The sequence below is a fragment of the Meriones unguiculatus genome, chromosome 3 (assembly GCF_030254825.1).
Source record: "Meriones unguiculatus strain TT.TT164.6M chromosome 3, Bangor_MerUng_6.1, whole genome shotgun sequence".
Taxonomy (NCBI): Eukaryota; Metazoa; Chordata; class Mammalia; order Rodentia; family Muridae; genus Meriones; species Meriones unguiculatus.
In genome coordinates this window covers 55,276,313-55,294,205 of record NC_083351.1, presented here as the reverse complement: position 1 = coordinate 55,294,205, position 17,893 = coordinate 55,276,313, and positions in this window count along the sequence as shown.

Here is a 17,893-nt window from a genome sequence, read left to right as displayed (position 1 = left end):
AAGAAAAAGACCCACCAAGAGAACACTGCAATTCTTAACATCTATGCAACAAATTCATAAAAGGAATGCTGCTACAGCTTAAATCACAGATTGACTCTCACACACTGATAGTGGGAGACTTCAATACCCCATCCAGACAAAAACAAAACAAAGAAATGCTGGAGCTAACTGAAGTTATAAACCGAAGTGACCTAACAGATATTTACAGAACATTATCCAAATACAAAAGGATGTGCTTTCTTCTCTCCAACTCATGGAACTTTCTTCAAAACTGACCACATATTTGGACACAAAGCAAGCATCAACAGATACAACATATGTAAACTGATAAATATAAGCCACTGTACAAACAAGCTGAAAGACTCAAACCACCTGATTATCTCATTAGATGCAGAAAAGACCTTTGACAAAATCCAACATGCCTTCATGATAAAAGTCCTAAAGACATTAGGGGAACATATCTCAACACAATAAAGGTAGTTTACAGCAAGCCCCATAGCCATCAAGTCAAATGAAGAGAAGCTCAATGCAAGTCCACTAAACTCAGGAACAAGACAAAGTTGTCCACTCTCCCCATACCTATTCCATATAGTACTTGCTAGTGCAATGAGACAACTGAAGGAGATCAAAATGATACAAATTCCAAAGGAAGAAGTCAAAGTGTCTTTATTTGCCAGTGATATGATAGGATACATAAATATACTAAAAAATATTCTACCGGAAAACTGCTACAGCTGATAAACACTTTCAGCAAAGTAGCTAGACACAAAATTAACACAAAAATCAGTAGTCTTACCATATATAAATGACAAACAGAATGAGATAAAATCCAGGGAAACAACACCCTTCACGATAGCCTCAAATAATATAAAATACCTTGGTATAACTCTAAGCAAGCAAGTGAAAGACTTGCGTGACAAAAACTTTAAGACACTGAAGAAAGAAATAGAAGAATATATGAGAAGATTTAAAGTTCTCCCATGCTCATGGATCAGTTGGATTAATATAAAAATGGCCATCCTACCAAAAGCAATTCACAGATTCACTAGAATCCCCACCAGCATTCCAACACAATTTTTCACAGACCTGGAAAGGACAATCTTCAGCTTCATATGGAAATATAAGAACCCCAGGATAGTTAAACAATTCTGAACAATAAAAAGAAACTTCTGAATATATCACCATCCCCAATTTCAAGTAGTACAGCAGAGCTATACTACTTGATAATAAAAACAGACACACCGATAAGTGAAATCGAATTGAAAACACAAATCCATACAGTTAGGGACACCTGAGTTTTGAGAAGGAGAGGAAGAAGACGAAGAAGAAGAAGAAGAAGAAGAAGAAGACGACGACGACGACGACGACGACGACGACGACGACGACGAAGAAGAAGAAGAAGAAGAAGAAGAAGAAGAAGAAGAAGAAGAAGAAGAAGAAGAAGAAACAAAAAATACAATCTGTTAAAAAAAAATCTTCAGCAAAGGGTGCTGGTCAAACTGGATACTGTATGTGGAAGAATGCAAACATCTCCATACTTACTTATCACCCTATATAAAATTCAACTCCAAATCCATTGCTTTATATTCTAACATATGTTGTTAAAATTTCAATAAATTGAGAACAAAATGCCCCCATTTATTATTTAATAGAAAAGGGGTGTTTTTGTTGGAGCTGGAGAAATGGTTGAGGGTGAAGAGCACTTTGATCCAGATTCCAAACCCAGCACCCACATGGCAGCTCCTAACCATCTGTAACTCCAGTTCTAGGGGATCCGCTGCCCTCTTCAAGCCTCTTCTTGCACTAAACATGCACATGGGGAACAAATATGCATGTAAGCAAACACTCGTTTACATAAAATAAAAACAAGTAACTCTGGATTCTTTCTTGTTTTGTCTTGCAAAAGTTCCATGTCCTAAAGGACATTCTGAATCATGTGACTGCTAGCACTTGGGCATGATAGCGAGGAAGGCAATAGTCAAAGTTTATCTACCAAAATTCGCTTCCCAGAAAAATGGTATATAGTGATAAAAAGACTGAAGTTTCATAGAATTGTGATTATCTGTCCTTGCTCGCTGAGAATCCACAGACTGAAAGGTAAAATCAACATGGATCTCCTAGCACGTTGCCTGGACAGGAGGGCCTGGCTGCGCTTCCTGCCTCCAGATTCTGAGCATCCAAAAACCCCATGCTATGTGAGTGAGATCGTGAGATGCTGAGTTCTCTCCAAATCTGTCCCCATAGCATCCTTGTGGGAATGGGGACTTCACATTCTTGCTCATGGTCATGGTTTTTCAACTATAGAATAAAATCTTCTCCGGTGCTCACAGGTCTAATGACTGCCTAGTGATTAGGGAAAGAGTGAAAGCTGCTTCCTTCTCCCGAATGCCAGCTCAGAAATACCTTGTACAAATGAGTCCCCTGTCTTGTGAATTGAGTTCATTGCTTTTGCTATCATTTGATGGAACAGTAAATCGTCCATAAAGAACAGTTCGTTCAGAAGGCAGGGATGAGGAAAAGAGAGGGGAAGAGGCCATCTGATGGTGTGCCCCAACCTCTGAGTAGCTGCTACCCAGGGCACCTACAGAACTCAGTGACTACCCTCATGGCTTCTGCCTGCTGTGCTGTGTTATTCAGAGGGCTGATTTGAACCTCCGACTGCCTAGTGGCCCGTGCAATGGGCCTCTCTACACCTCAGTATCCACATGTGTAAAAGGAGAATGGTGATGGTTCTCACCGGGAGGCTGGTGCTGGAGACGGAATGAGGTACCAGAAGCCAGTGCTGGGAACCAGTACTTACGTGAAGCCGGCACCCATAACAGCATAGCATCAGCCGTTACTATTATGTCTTCTAAAAACTTGTTTTTACACCAAATGCTGCTGCTTGTTGTTGTGCGGTGTGTGTGTATGTGTGTGTGTGTACATACGTGTGTGTGTGGGTGCCATGTAGATATGTGTGAAAGGTAGAGGACATGACCAGGTATCTTCCTCCATCACTCTTAGTTTAGAGGCAGGGTCTCTCACTATATAGAGCTCACTAATTGGCTAGAGAGGCTGGCCAGCTAGCATCCTCTTGTCTCCACCTCCCCAGTTCTGAAATTATAGGAACCCACCACTATACCCAGATCTTGGGTTTTTTTTTTTTCATGGATTCAGGAGATTGAAATGGGAGACGTCATCCTTATACAGCAAATATTTCACCATATTAAGTCAAAATTCATAAGAGTCCCCTCCCCCTTTCTGTTTCCCTGTATTAACATTGAGACCAGGGTTTTGCTCACTCCCAGCAAGCGTTCTACCACTAAACTGTATCTCAGCCCTCTTTATAATTTTTTAAATTAATTTGTTTAATCTGTCTTAATTTTGTTTCCTGTTGATGCAAGAAAACATTCTGACAAAAGCAACACAGGGGAGAAAGGTTTTATTTTAGCTCATGATTCCAAGTTATTGTCCATCACTGGAGAACAGTCAAGGCAGCAGGAACTGGAGGCAGAGAGAGACTGAATGCATGCATGCTTATAGTTTGCTTTCTCTTCCTTTATATGGTCCAAGACTGGAGTCCAGGGAATGGTGCTGCTCATATTTAGGGTGGCTCTTCCCGTATCAATTAATCAAGACAATCCCCTACAGACATGCCCATGGGCCAACCTGGTCTAGGCAGTCCCCCACAGAGATTCCCATGGGCTAACCTGGTCTAGACAGTCTCTCACTGAGATTCTTCCTAGGTGAGTCTATGTCGTATCTGACTGACACTTAAAATTTACCATCTCAGTATTTTTCGGTCATGTAAACTGTCCCAGACAAGCAGGCCTTGAACGGTCATCCTCCTGCCTGAGCTTCTTTAATAGCTAGGGTTACAGGCATGTACCACAAGATCCATTTATAAGGTCTCTGTGTGTGTGTGTGTGTGTGTGTGTGTGAGAGAGAGAGAGAGAGAGAGAGAGAGAGAGAGAGAGAGAGAGAGAGAGGTGTTCAGGTGCTGTGGAGGCCAGAAGAAGGTCTTTGATCACCTGGAGCTGTAGTTGGAGCCAACATAGATGCTGAGAAACAAACTAAGATCCTCATAAAGAGCATCAAGTGCTCTTAGCCTCCCCCTCCAGGCCCACAAGTTTCATTATTAACGTTATGTTCTTTGGGGCTGCTGGGACTCTTGAGAATGAAACAGTTCCCCACCCCTTCCTGTGCACAGCTGTTCTGAAGCAGCTGGATACAGAAGCACACCCACCCAGGTAACTCAGGTGACCCTCCCAATGAGCCACAGTTGAGTGGTCCTCTCTTCGGAGTGGGAGAGACCTGTGACTATGTATCAGTCCCACAACTAGAGAGAGAACAAAAGGAGGAGACAGAGCAACTCTATCCCAACCCAAACCAGAAATAGGAAGCAGGTGTGAGGCACTATGGAAGCCTCCATCTGGTGGCCCATGAAAACCAACCCTCCAATCCTGCAATGAGGATGCAGATCACGCCAACAACCTGCAGGAGTTTAGAAGCAGAATCTCCCCTAGACCTTCTCAATGAGAACACTTCCAGTGACAGTGACTACAGCCTGGAGAGGGGGCTCAGAGCCACACCTGGTCCAGGAAAGCTGTGATATGACCACTGTGCACTGAAGGATATGCAGTCTGTGGCAGCCTACTACACACCAGCTGGAGATGGACACACCTGCCCTCATTTATGCTCTGAGCCAAGGCTGGCAAAGGACTAGCTCGTATGCAGTACCTGTGAGGTATGCTTTAGTTGAAAATAGGCCATCCAACTACAGGTGATCATGTGAAGACACAGCCTGGGGGAGAGAGGGCCCCAACTCAACATGTCTAGCGAGTGAAGGGGAAACTTGAGCACGAGGCCAGACACATGCAGAGGGAAAGTGAGAAGACACAGAAAGGACCATGGACAAACTAGGGGCTATGTGACCTGCCAGCCACAGCAGGGAGGGCTGCGGGGGAACCCCTCGGAGCCCTCAGACAGCCCTGCTACCTCTTGACTTTGGACTTCTGGTCCACAGAACTGCTTGTTAAGCCTTCTTGGTGGTGTTCCTTCGTTATGGCCGCCATAGAAAACTAGGCAGGAAGCTGGAGAAGGCTGATTTCCAAACATAGAAAGGCCTGGAATGAGGAGAGAATCCGTCTACCCAAGATGTAGTCTTTACTGTGCAAGTGCTTGTTGTATGACAGCCATGGTCTCTCCATGTGGAAGCAGGGCATAGCCATCACAATGGAGTTCAAGCACAAAAGTACTAGATCAGAGGAGATGAGGGCACACTGCTCAGAGGATATGCATTTAACCCAGCCTTCGGTGAGGAAGGCAAAATGCCTCCCAAGAATAAGACTGTGGGAAAGGAAAGGAAAAAAGAGACTTGTATGAGAAGGACAGAGGCATCAGAGAGCATTCTGAGACCTGAACAAGCCTCTCCATGGGCAGAGCCAAGCATACCAGAAATGGCACAGAGGATGCCACCATGCATCGAGCTACAAGATCTGGACCACATCCCCAGCTCTCTGGGAACTACTTTCCAAGAAACCAATGAGATAATGAGATCCAGGGGGGATTCTGAGGGAGAGCTCAAGTCTTGGCTAGGAGAGCAGCACGGAAGGTACTGAGAGAATGGTAATGCCGGAGAAAAAGGAGAAACAGGGTGTGGGATGACTCATGGTTTTCTTGGTAGCAGCTGGACAGTGCCTTTCCCCTGGCATGGGAAGAGAGGCAGGCCTAAAGGAAAGTGAGACTAGCAGCCACGAAGCAGCCGTTGGCCTTTCCTCTGCTAGCAGAACCTTGATTTGTTTTTTCCTACTGTCCTCTGAAAACCAAGGCTGAGCTCATCCTCAGAACAGGGCAGTCAGTCACTGGGCTAACCTGGACCACCCAGCACAGAAGCCATCGGCCCAGAGTGGCTATTGCTCACTTGATGGGTGACTATTTGTAACTGAGATGTGCTGTGAGTACAAAATACACTCTGGATTACACATCATGGACAAGAAGGTTGCAAAGGCAACAGTGATCCATTCTACTATTTGAATTCATTACATTGAAATACCATTCTTAAATATTGGGTTCAATATTTAAGTACAATACTCTAGAAGGGCTAATATAACTTGTGTCTTCTTTTTAAAAAAAAAATGTGGCTGCTAGAAAATGTTAAATAATGTATCATACATAATACAGTTGACAAGAGAGTTGAGATCTGATCCAAGCATGGACCTCATTTCATCAGCAAGTGATAGGTTTAGATAGGTTTGTGTAAGCATAATGTCAATCTGACCAGTGACAATGGAGAATGGGTAGCCAGATTTCTGGGAGAGTTCTTCTTTCTCTCTAAAGTGAGCATAAGCCAAAAGACACTTTTGTTTGTTTGTTTGTTTGGTTGGTTGGTTGGTTGGTTGGTTGGCTTTGTTTTGTTTTTTTCTGCCATTGATGTTGTCATCAGTGTACTGCCTGGAGTAGTGGCAGCCATTTTGAGACATAGAGAACCGATCTCTTAAGAAAATATTCAGGCATTGAGTCTCATACCTATCAGCTGTTGGGAGGATAAAATAAGGAGAAAGAAGGGTTGTGAGGAGGAGAGGGCCAGGAAAAAAGGGAGAGTGAGCTGGAGGAGCAGAAGGAAGAAGCAGAGGGAGAGAAGTCAAGAGAAACTGCTTCTTGATAAAAACTAAATAGAGTCTAGGTTGGTAGCCTACAGCTTTAGTCCAGTACTTCGGGGGCAGAGGCAGGAAGATCTCTGTGAATTTGAGGCCAACCTGGTCTACATAGCAAGAGCCAGGGATACGCAGTGAGACCCTATATATATATATATATATATATATATGTAAATCTTAGATGGACAAACTATTTATGTTAATGTTTCTGCTGAATTTAATTGTATTTTCTGGTCCTGAAGACAAGATATTAGACCACATTTGACATCAGTGTTGAAAGCATAATATTTGCTTTTTCCACTTTGTTAATACAGAAACATTACTCTGAAAATAACAAAGCAGAAATGGAACAATAGTTGGGTCATTGTGTGTGTGTGTGTGTGTGTGTGTGTGTGAGAGAGAGAGAGAGAGAGAGAGGGAGAAGAAGAAGAAGAGAGAGAGAGAGATCTAGTCTAAAATGCCACTATTCTGTACCTGTGAAAGTGTCTGGGGCTGGAGCTGATGGGGTAGGGTAGTTTCTTGATGAACTCCACCTTTTCTTTCCAATCTGCAGTAAGGATTTATCCTAGCTAGGGTTTCTATGGCTATGATGAAACACAGTGACCAAAAAGCAAGTTGGGGAGGAAAAGGTTTATTTGGCCTACAGTTCCATCATTGAAGGAAATCAGAGCGGGAAGCCAAACAGGGCAGGAACCTGGAGGCAGGAGCTGATGCAGAGGCCATGGAGGGGTGCTGCTTACTAGTTTGCTCCTCTTATTCAGCCTGCTTTCTTACAGAACCCGGCACCATTAGCCCAGGAATAGCACTGCCCACAGTGGGCTGGGCCCTCCGCCATGAATCACCAACCAAGAAAACGCCCCCACAGGCTTGTCCACATCCGGATCCTATGGAGGCATTTTATTCACTGAGGTTTCCTCCTCTCAGATGCTCTAGATTGTGTCAAGTTGACAGGGTTAGTCCTGGGTCAAGCAGTAGTTTATTTCTTCAGCAGCATGTGTTCAGAACTCCAGATATCTGTCAAGTACAGATCTATTGCTCTGGCCCACTGTCAGTGTCCAACTACGTCAGCCTCAGTCCTCATTGTCTTTGCAACTTTGTGGCATCATGGAGGAGTTTTGATGTGATAATCACAGCCCACTGAGTTCCTAGAGCCAGTATTAAAAATGGCAATGCCGTAGCTCTTCTCCCTGATTCTTGACTACATACTGATATGAAGCTTTCAGCGTCTCTGACTTTGACCTACAACCAATTGCTTTCTTATCTGTCCCCTCAAGGTCTAAGCAGAATAAGCAGCCAACATCAGAAGCCTGAAGCACAGAGAACATTGTTCAGTACTCAAGCCTGTAAGAGATGAGCGGAGAAGGGAGGAGAAGCAACCAAGGAAGACTTGGTACCAGGTCCATTCTCAGGAGGCAGGGAGGAGAGACCCAGAGAGGTGTGGGGCAGAGCACTGGGTCTGTGAGCATTTTGGCCCAGTCCCTCCTCTTCCTCTCTTGACTTCTCTCACTCTGCTTCTTCTTTCTGCTCCTCCAGCTCACTCTCCCCTTTCTCCTGGCCCTCTCCTCACGCTCCTTCTTTCTTCTTATTGTGTGTTGGAGCCATGCAATCTTTTCTCCATTATTTTCCTGAAGGTACTTATCATTCTTCCTCACCTCCGCCTTAGGAACAGCAAGGATTATGTCTTGATTGGAATAACAACCAACTACAGCAAGCTAGAGGACAAAGGATGAGCCCACCTTCCCACTCTCTCAGGTGTCCCCCTTCTTGTTGCTGTTCTCGGGGGAAACAGGAAGCAGGGCAGATTTGCTCCCTCCCCACATGGATGACTACACTGATGATAGAAAAGCCGAAATGGAGATCCAGCACACGTAGAGACCATCCCAAGGTAGCCATCTTCCTCAATTACTTCCTACCTTACTTTTTTTTTTCTGAGACAGGGTCTCTCAATGAACCTGGAGCCTATCATGCCAGCAACACTGATGCCCATGTGCCCCAGAGATCCACCTGTCTCTGCCTCCGCTGTGTTGGGATTGCAGATCCATGCTGCCATACTTCAATCATACCGAGGTCTTAGGGATCCAAACTCAGAATCTCATGATTGCACAGATGGATGAATAGATAGATAGATAGATAGATAGATAGATAGATAGATAGATAGATAGATAAAGGAAACATGTGAGATGACCCAAAAAGTCCAGGATGAGGATCCCAGACCAGGGTTGACAGTTTTCAAATAAAAACAGGGTTTTTTTTGTTTGTTTGTTTCGTTGTTTGTTTGTTAGGTTTGAACCGTAGAATAAAGAGTTAATTGTATGATGCTAAGTTCTATCAAACCCTACATGCATTTGTATACGTGAAGGCCACATAAATTAAACCTCCTGTACCATATCCAGACCAGCCAAGTATCTGGTGGAACCCAGTGAAGGTGGGCCCTTCAGTTTGGGCCTGGTAACCCCGCATGGTTTGAATGGACGTAAACCAGTGTAAGACTTGCTTTCTTATTTCCTCGGGGCTGTGGAAGGGTGGGTCTTTGGGCCCTGGATTTACCGCCCCACCTTCTCCCGCAAAGGTGCCACATAGACTGTACTGTGGTGAACAAGAGCAGGTATGGCAACAGGAGCCAGAGGGGGAAACGGCCTGCTTCCTGTGGCACAGCCACCTCAGGCAGAGCCTCTGCCAAAGGCAGGTTTGTCCCTGCAGAACCCTGTCTCATTCCGTGGGAAAAGGAGTCCCAAAGGAGACATTTTTTAAAAAATGGATTAAAGTAATTTCCTTTAACCTTGTAAGGAAGAGAAATACTATTTTACACACACACACACACACACACACATACACACACACACACACATACACACACACACACACATACACACACACACACACACAAATTCAGTTCTTCTAGCCCCAAGGATCCCGAATCCAGGAGCCCTCTGAGATAGTTGGGGTTTGGGTATTGATACCCACCTTGCTGAAATTTTATGTACTAGGAAGGTGCTTGAAAGGTTTAGTGATCTACTATACATTAGACTCAAAACTTAGCTATATGGAACTCAGTTCAATCCTTCAACTCAACGAGGAATTAAAGGAGACATGAGGGAGAAGCATCCTCCTCACCTATCCACCATATCCAAAATCTGCCTCTCTTCATGAATAATTCTGTTATGTATTTCGTTTTCAGTTCTTGTTGATGTACAAACTACAAACAATATGGAAATTTTATTACTGTAAGTGTAAAATTTTGTTTAAAAATCTTCCAATACATGCCGCGCCTTAAAGATGGAGCTGGTTTCCGCCTTCCACCTTCCCGATGGTGAGTGCTCTCTGTCACAAACAACTCCACATTTGGCTAAGGCCAAGGATCTGGCTTGCTTCCATGTATGTGGACCTATCTGCATTGCCCACATGACACGCTGGGGTTGGCTACCCAGAGGCTATTTAAGCTGTGGGCTGGCTTTCCCCAGGGTCAGATGATTGTTCAAGGTTCCTGAATAAACTGCATTGAAAAAAAAAATTCTATATAGACAACTCTCTAATGGACAAAAAAAAAAAAAAAATCTTCCAATACCTTCTTGGGTCTAAGTGTACAGAGCTTTCTAGAACAGAGAATCAGAGAAGAGTCGACCTGTAAGACACTAAATTAGCATTGTGCTGGCCAGTTTTATGTCCACTTGGCACAAGCTGGAGTTATCTCAAAGTAGGGCCCCTCAATTGAAAAAAACAAAAATGCCTCCAGAAGATCCAGCTATAAGGCACTTTTTAAAACTTTTTTTTAATTGTTTGCAAATTTCACATTACGCGTCTCAATCCCACTCATCTCTGCATCCCTTCCTACCCTTGCAACCTTCCCCTGAACAGAGAAAAAAAATCTCATGTTGGAAGCTGTACTGTACCACAGTGCGTCCACAGAATACCTTTTGTCCCCACTTCTTTGCTTGCAAATGTCCATCACAATGACTCGTTGGTCTGGTACAAGGTCTCTGCATCTCCAACACTATCAAACGCTGTTGTTGCTCTGGGTCCTGGAGATCCTGTAGTTTAGGAGTTGTAGGACCTGGCCCTTTACGCAATCCAGCAGTTCGTCAATGGGGTAAGTGTTGGAGTGGGCCTACTCAGAGCCCTGGATCTGGGCCTGAGAAGTGTCTGAGCTGGTCAGTGTGCCAGCTCTCCTCACCTACACCACTGGGATGTGCTCTCCTGCTCTGCACCCAGCTAGCCCACGCAACGCAGCCCTATGAGGCTTTGTTAATTAGTGATTGATGGGGGAGGGCCTAGTCGATTGTGGGCAGTGTCATCCCTGGGCTGGTAGTCCTGGGTTCTATAAGGAAGCAGGCTGAGCAACCCGTGGGAGCAAGCCAGTAAGCAGCAGCGCTCCGTGGCCTCTGCATCAGCACCTGCCTCCAGGTTCCCATCCTGTTTGAGTCCCTGTCCTGACTTCCTTTGGTGATGGACTGTGGATATGGAAGTGTAAGGTGAATAAACCCTTTCCTCCTCAGCTTGCTTTTGGTCATGGTATTTCATCACAGCAGTGGGAACCCTAACTAAGACAATCAATGTTCAGTACCGAAAATAGGAACCCCAAGTTGGGCTTTTGGGTGCTGGGTGAATGAATGATATACAAGTAGGAACTAATCATTGCTGAAAGTGGGGCTGGCAATACAGGCAAGCCAGAAAGAGCGGGTGTGACTCCTAGGTGCCTTTCCTGATGCTTGAGCCTGAGCTTCCGAATGGGGTTCCTGGAAACTCTCATTGGTTACCATTAACACAGCTCCATTTTGCCACACCTACCACTTTCCCCAGGAGGTTAAAATCCTGTTTCTGTAGCTTCTCCGGAGAAAAGGCATAAGAATGCCACAGGGTCAAAATACACTCCTAGAAAACTATCAGCTAAATCACTTAATGTGAACCACATTTTAAATATATAAGGTATGAACCGAGAAGAGAGGAATTTGATCAATAATCTATTGGCTTTTTAAAGATCTACTTTTGTTACTACATTTTAATTGCCTTCAATTTTTTTCGTACAATATAGTTTGATCTTATTCTTTCCTCTCCCCCAAGTCCTCCCAGATCACCCCCACCTCCCCACCCAACCAACCGCATGTTCAAATTCTCTCAAAACAAAAAACAAAATGATAATAAAAAAAAAAAACACCAAACAACAGCACACACAAATGTCACACAAAATAACATGAGTCTACTTTGTGTTGGCCAAGTACTGCTGAGCACAAGGTCTGCCCAGAAGTCTGGTTGATATGTATGCAGTGTCACAATGCTGGGTAAAACTGGTTTTCCCTCTCCCACCGGTATCAATTACAGACAGCTTCCTGGTTAGGAGTGGGGCTTTGTGTCCTCCTTCTCTGGGCTGGGATTTGACCGTTTGGAAGAAAAGCTCTTCAACGGCAGTAGAGTATGTGCTTAGCCGGCCCAGAGTACAGGACGTGTGATGCTTGAAACAGACCCTCGGACGGTTCTGCACCCCAGCATCTCTGGGCTCCACAGAGGATCCACTGACTTTCTGAAACAGTTATTAACGTCTCAATAAGCAAAGACTTTTCAAAAGGAAAAAAAGAAAACCTCTTGATAAAGGGTGTCACAAGCATGCACATGTGCTCGCTCTTTCTTTTTGTTAAATAGTTCCGCATTTTTTCCTCACTGGGCAATATGGAGGTGCAGATGCCCCCCAGATTGGTACTTCCTGTTCTGCCTTCTCATGCTGCGTAACAGCCAGCGTTATCAAACATGTCACAGTGTAACTTTATCACAGCTCACTCAACCGTGTACCCCGAGTGGGACACGGTTTTTCCTTCTCTCTGTTCTCTGCTTTTTCCTTCTCTCTGTTCTCTGCTACAACCTGTGCAACGAGGAGCATAGATTCGAACCCCTGGCCACAGCAGCATGAGGCACGCGGCCTCTTTGGAAGCTTAGAATTTACAGGCCATTTTTTTTTCTTCTTCAGAGGCTGAACTGACTTAACAGAGAGTCAATTTTTCTTGTAGAAATCTCCCCCACACTCTGTGACTCTCTGTGCATGCGCAAGAGTGTGTGTGTGTGTGTGTGTGTGTGTGTGTGTTACATGGACTGAGCCCTCACCCTGTCAGTACCTGAAGAGGCTCCTTGCTGGAGGCGGGAAGTATTCCTCAGTTTTTGATTGCCTGTAGCTCTTCTATGCTGGGAAGAGTCCCTTCTCATCTGCACACTCCATGGCCCTGTGTGAACCTGCCCTCCTCTGTAAACCTAAAAGTCTGAAGCTTCAGCATCAGACCCTCTTTAGAATGGAGCCCGCTGTAACATCACAGCCTATTTATTCAACTGGGAAAGTAAAAATTCTAGCAGAGCATGTTAGCGTGAGGGCATTCAGGGATTGGAGATGACAGGAAGAGCCTCCTCATGGCTCCCAAAAGCTTACTGACACCCCACCCCACCCCAGGGGAGATCACATTTCTTACTGCTCTGGGATGGTGGAGCTGTAAGGTTTAGAAAAAAAAATAATGTACCCAGTAAAATATGAATTTCAGATATGCCACGAGTAACATGGCACTACATTAGCGGTTTGTGTTTTATTAATGTTGCACGGAATCTGTTTATATTAAAGCGTTATTCATGCTCTTGTAGAATTTGAGTTTACTCAGGAATCCTATATTTCGTCTGGCAACTCAACAGGACAGAAGAAATTTGTTGCCTGCTTGTCCCTCTAGCTCAGAACTTTCTTTGCTCTTGCTTCTGATTGGAAATGCACAGCCAAAGAATTAGCCTTCTTCTGCTAGGCTTCCTGCAGACGTGGGTCCACCCCTGTTCTGGCCTGGGTTTCAGTGGTCCAGGCTGGCCTCTAGTGCCACGGTGCGAGCTTCAGCCCTGAATGTGGTTACCTTACACCTATTGCAGGAACTTTCTGGGTTAAAACATTCCAAATTTCCTCTGCCGTTCTTTGACCTATGTCTGAACTTTCTAGATTGTGTGCTCTGCGTTCCCTTGGCTATCCCTCATCTCTAGTGCCCTCAGGGTCTTGGAAACTTGACCAGCTAAAGCTGTGTCACCAGCAGATGCCCGAGTTTTTTGTTTGTTTGCTTGTTTTTACCCTCGTTATGTAAGCAGGGAAGCCACCACCTGCTCCTCAGTTTTCTCTCTGTAAAATGAGTGTCGAGATGTTCAAGTTCAGTTTTAACTCCAAAAGCTTCACCGAACGTCTACCCTGAACTCAGTTTTCCTGGCCACAGCCCAAGTCTGAGCATTGCTCTAACTTTACCGGTCATGTCTCCGCTCCTTTCTCGGGATTATTTAGTTCAGTTTTTATTGTTGCTAAAACACTGACCAAAAGGAGGAAAGGTTTTATTTAGCTAACATTTCCTTATCACTGAGGGAAGTCAGGACCTCGAACAGGAACCTGGAGGCAAAAACTGAAACAGAAACCCTGGAGGAACCCTGTTCAGTGGCTTGCTCAGCTTGCTCTCTTTAATAACCCAGGATCACCTGCCAGGGGTGGCCTCACCCATACCTGAGACCTCCAAAAATCAGTCCTTAACGCCCCCCCCCAAAAAAAGCCCCACAGACAGGCCCTAGAGCAATCAGACAGAGGCAGTTCCTACATTAATGATTTCTCTTCCCAAGTGACTCTGCTTTGCATCAAGTTGACCAAGACTAAGCAACACAGCTGACCCCACATGAACCTGGCACACAAACATAAACGGTAACCTTTCCTTTTTAGTTTATCTCCCAAATCTCATGTTAATGTCCCATAGTCTCATAACTTAAAAAAAAAAAAATCAAACACTTTACAAGTTTCACCTCTTTAAAATACCCAACACCTCTTTAAAAGTACAAAGTGTCTCAACTGTTGGCTTCTGTAAAATAAAATAATACTAATAATAAGCTACATATTTACTGTTCCAAGAGAAAAGAACCGAGACAGTTGCTGTGGAGGCTCCAGGACCGAGAGGGTCTCTGAAAGCAGGAACTCAGCACAGTCTGTCCTGCTTCAGACCTTTCCTGTCCTGCGTCACACATCCCCAGCACAGCATTTGATGAAGTAACACACTCACCTGTTTGTCAGAGGTGTGTGTGATGTGAATTACTGTGTTGTTCCACATCCAAACATTCCCACATTTGCACAGTCGAGTACTGTGTGAGTGTAATAGCCCCACCTGAAGGGCTATTGATGGTTGATGAGTTCAGGGGAAGGGTAAAGCAGTTTTCTCTCTCTCTCACTCCCCCTCTCTTTAAAGCCTTTTTTAAAAGTGTGTGTGTGCTTGTTTATCTAAACTGGTGTTATGTGCAAGGAGACGCCTCTGAAAGAGGGGTTGGATCCCCCTGGAACTGGAGTTAGGGAAAGTCCTGATGGGAATGCTGGGAACTGAACCTGGCTCTTCTGCAAGATCAGCAAGTCCCTGTAAGTGCTGAGTCCTCTCTCCAGCCTTAGAGTTGGCTTTCTTTAAGGGGATGGCCTCTGGTAGTTCAGCCATGACCTAGTGGATAGCCCCACGCTCGTTAATATATGTGCAGAACAAATTGAAATCAGCAATTTAAACCATTTTAACTAGTTAAGAGGGGAGTCAGTTGGGAGAGAGGTAGAGGTGTTTCTGGGAGGAGTTATGAGATGGAAGGTGAATGAGTATTATCAAAATGCATTGTACACGTGGAAATTTCTCTTAAAATGGTAACTAAATATTATACTTAAAACATTCTTTTCACAAAGAAAAATGAAAAGTGACTCCCACAGCTCGTCTTGTTTTGTTTGTTTTTTGTTTTTGTTTTCTTGAGACTGAGTTTCTCTGTGTAGCTTGGACTGCCCTGAAACTCACTCTGTAGACCAGGCTGGCCTCAAACTCAGAGGTCCAGCTGCCTCTGTCTGGGAGTAGAGGTGTGTTCCACCACTGCCTGGCTGTCTCCTGAGCTCTACATGTGTCTATACACACACACACACACACACACATGTACAATAATAAATGTAAACATTGAAATTTTAAAATGTAAATAAATCAATACAGCTTATATTAGAAAAATGAAAAATAAAAATCATACAATCTCAGCCTGGGTAAGAAACAGCATTTGACAAAAATCAGGTATCCATTCCTGTTGGAAAATGAATGAAGCTCTCACCACGTGTGGCCCAGGCTATCATACCAATACCTGGGAGACCGGAGCAGATTCTTTAGCCAAGTTGAAGGTCACTTCAGACTACACAGTGAAACTCTGTCTCATAACATCAATAACTAAATTAAGCAAACTCTCAGCAAACTAGGAATAGAAGGAAATTTTCTCAGCTGGATAAAGGACATCTCCAAACATCGATGGACTTCATGAAAACACCATATTCAATTCTGAAACTCTGAATGCATTCCTAAGATCCAAAGCAAGACAGTTTATCCATTACCCCCACTTCTGTACTGGAAGTCTGGCACATGAAATCAGGTTAAAAAGGAAAAAAAAATAATTATTCTAGTAAAATGCACTAAATAAAATATTTTTAATCATAAAAGATGATTATCTGACTATAGAAAATGGAAATAAATAAAACAAAATAAAGCCTGTAGGAAGTCAGGGCCATACTAGAGGAGTACAATGTTTACCCAGCACAGGCAAGACTCCAGGTCTCACACACACACACACACACACACACACACACACCTCATGCATTTGTGTACACATTCTCTCCCTCACTCCCTCCCTTCTTCCATTCCTCCCTTTCTCTCTTTCTCTCCTGCTAGAATCAAAAACTAAATTTAACAAAATTTTTGTGTAGGATATGAGACCAACTGCCAAAACTGTATTATATTTCTATATCTTGGCAGCAAACAATCAGAAACTAAAAATTTTAAATGCCATTCAGAATGTGTGTATGTCTTGTGCTTTTTGTTATTGTTGTTGCTAATGATGTTATTCTCATTTGTTTCTTTTTATTTTCCTAATATGCCTGTTTGTTTTCTAAAAAGAGAGAGAAAAAAAACTGTGGATGGGGGGATCTGGGAGGACATTGGGGAGAAGCCACAATCAGAATATATTGTATGAAAAGTTATTTTCTTTTCTGTTATAGCAGTTTTGTTATTTAAAACCTTTTAAATTTAAGTGTATTTGATCATATTCTCCCTCTCCCTCAAGTTCTTCCAGCTCCCCCACTAAACTTTAAGTTCTATCTCAAAATACAACCAAAGCCCCAATACAACAACAAAGCCTCCTAAAACCAAGAAAACAAAACCACACTAAAAAGAAAAACAAAACAACAACAAACTGTAACCAAATGCAAGATAAGTTGGTCCACTACTCCTGAACACGAGGTCTTCCTTGGTTGATACCCAGTGTCACTCCACTGGAGAAAACTGATTTTCCCCCTCCCAGCAAGTGTAAGTGATAATCAGTTGTTAACCTTTACCTTAGTGGCTAGGTTTTCATTCATTCATTATTTTTAAAAATATAATAAGATAAAACAAAACTGTTTTATCTAAGTTAGACAAGACAAACCAACAGAAGGAAAAGAACCCAGGAGAAGGCACAAGAATCAGAGACCCACTCATCTGCACGTCAAGACTCCCATACAGGCACTAAACTAGAAACCAGAATCTATACACAGAGGACCTGGTCCCGCCCGGGGCAGGGTCTGTGCTTGCTGCTTCATGTCCGTTCAGAGGGCCTTGTCTCCTTGGAGCCGCCATCCCTCTGGCCCTTACGCCCTTTCCACCTCCTCTTCCGTGGGGTTCTCTGAGATCCAAGGGAAGAGATTTGATGGAGATATCCCATTCAGTCTGAGTGTCCTCACTCTCAGTGTAATTCATATCTGGCTGTGGGACTCTGCTCCCATCTGCCGTAGGAGGAAGCTTTTCTGACGATGGCTGAGCAAGGTATGGATCTATGAGGATAGCAGAATATCACTGGGAGTCATTTCATCACTTTTTTTTCATCATCGTTTTTTTAGAGTAGTAGTATTTGGTTTTACCCTAGATCCCTGGGCTATGTGGTCTCGGGTTCTTTGTTACCCAGGTTGTGTCAGGTATGGGTTCCATCTTGTGGAGTGGGCCTTGAGTCAAATCAATTATATATTGTATGAAAAAAATATTTTCAATTTAAAAATTTTAAAGGTATATACACATAATAAAAAAATTCACTTACAGTAGCTTTTTTTTTATTGTGACCTTGGGTGTATATTTATATAAAGCAGGTACACACTGCACATTTTCCAATAAGAAAGAATTTATCTTCAAAAAAATTCTTTGACACACATATAATTCTATAATTGATTAATGATGACAAAATTTGCATACTGATGAGAT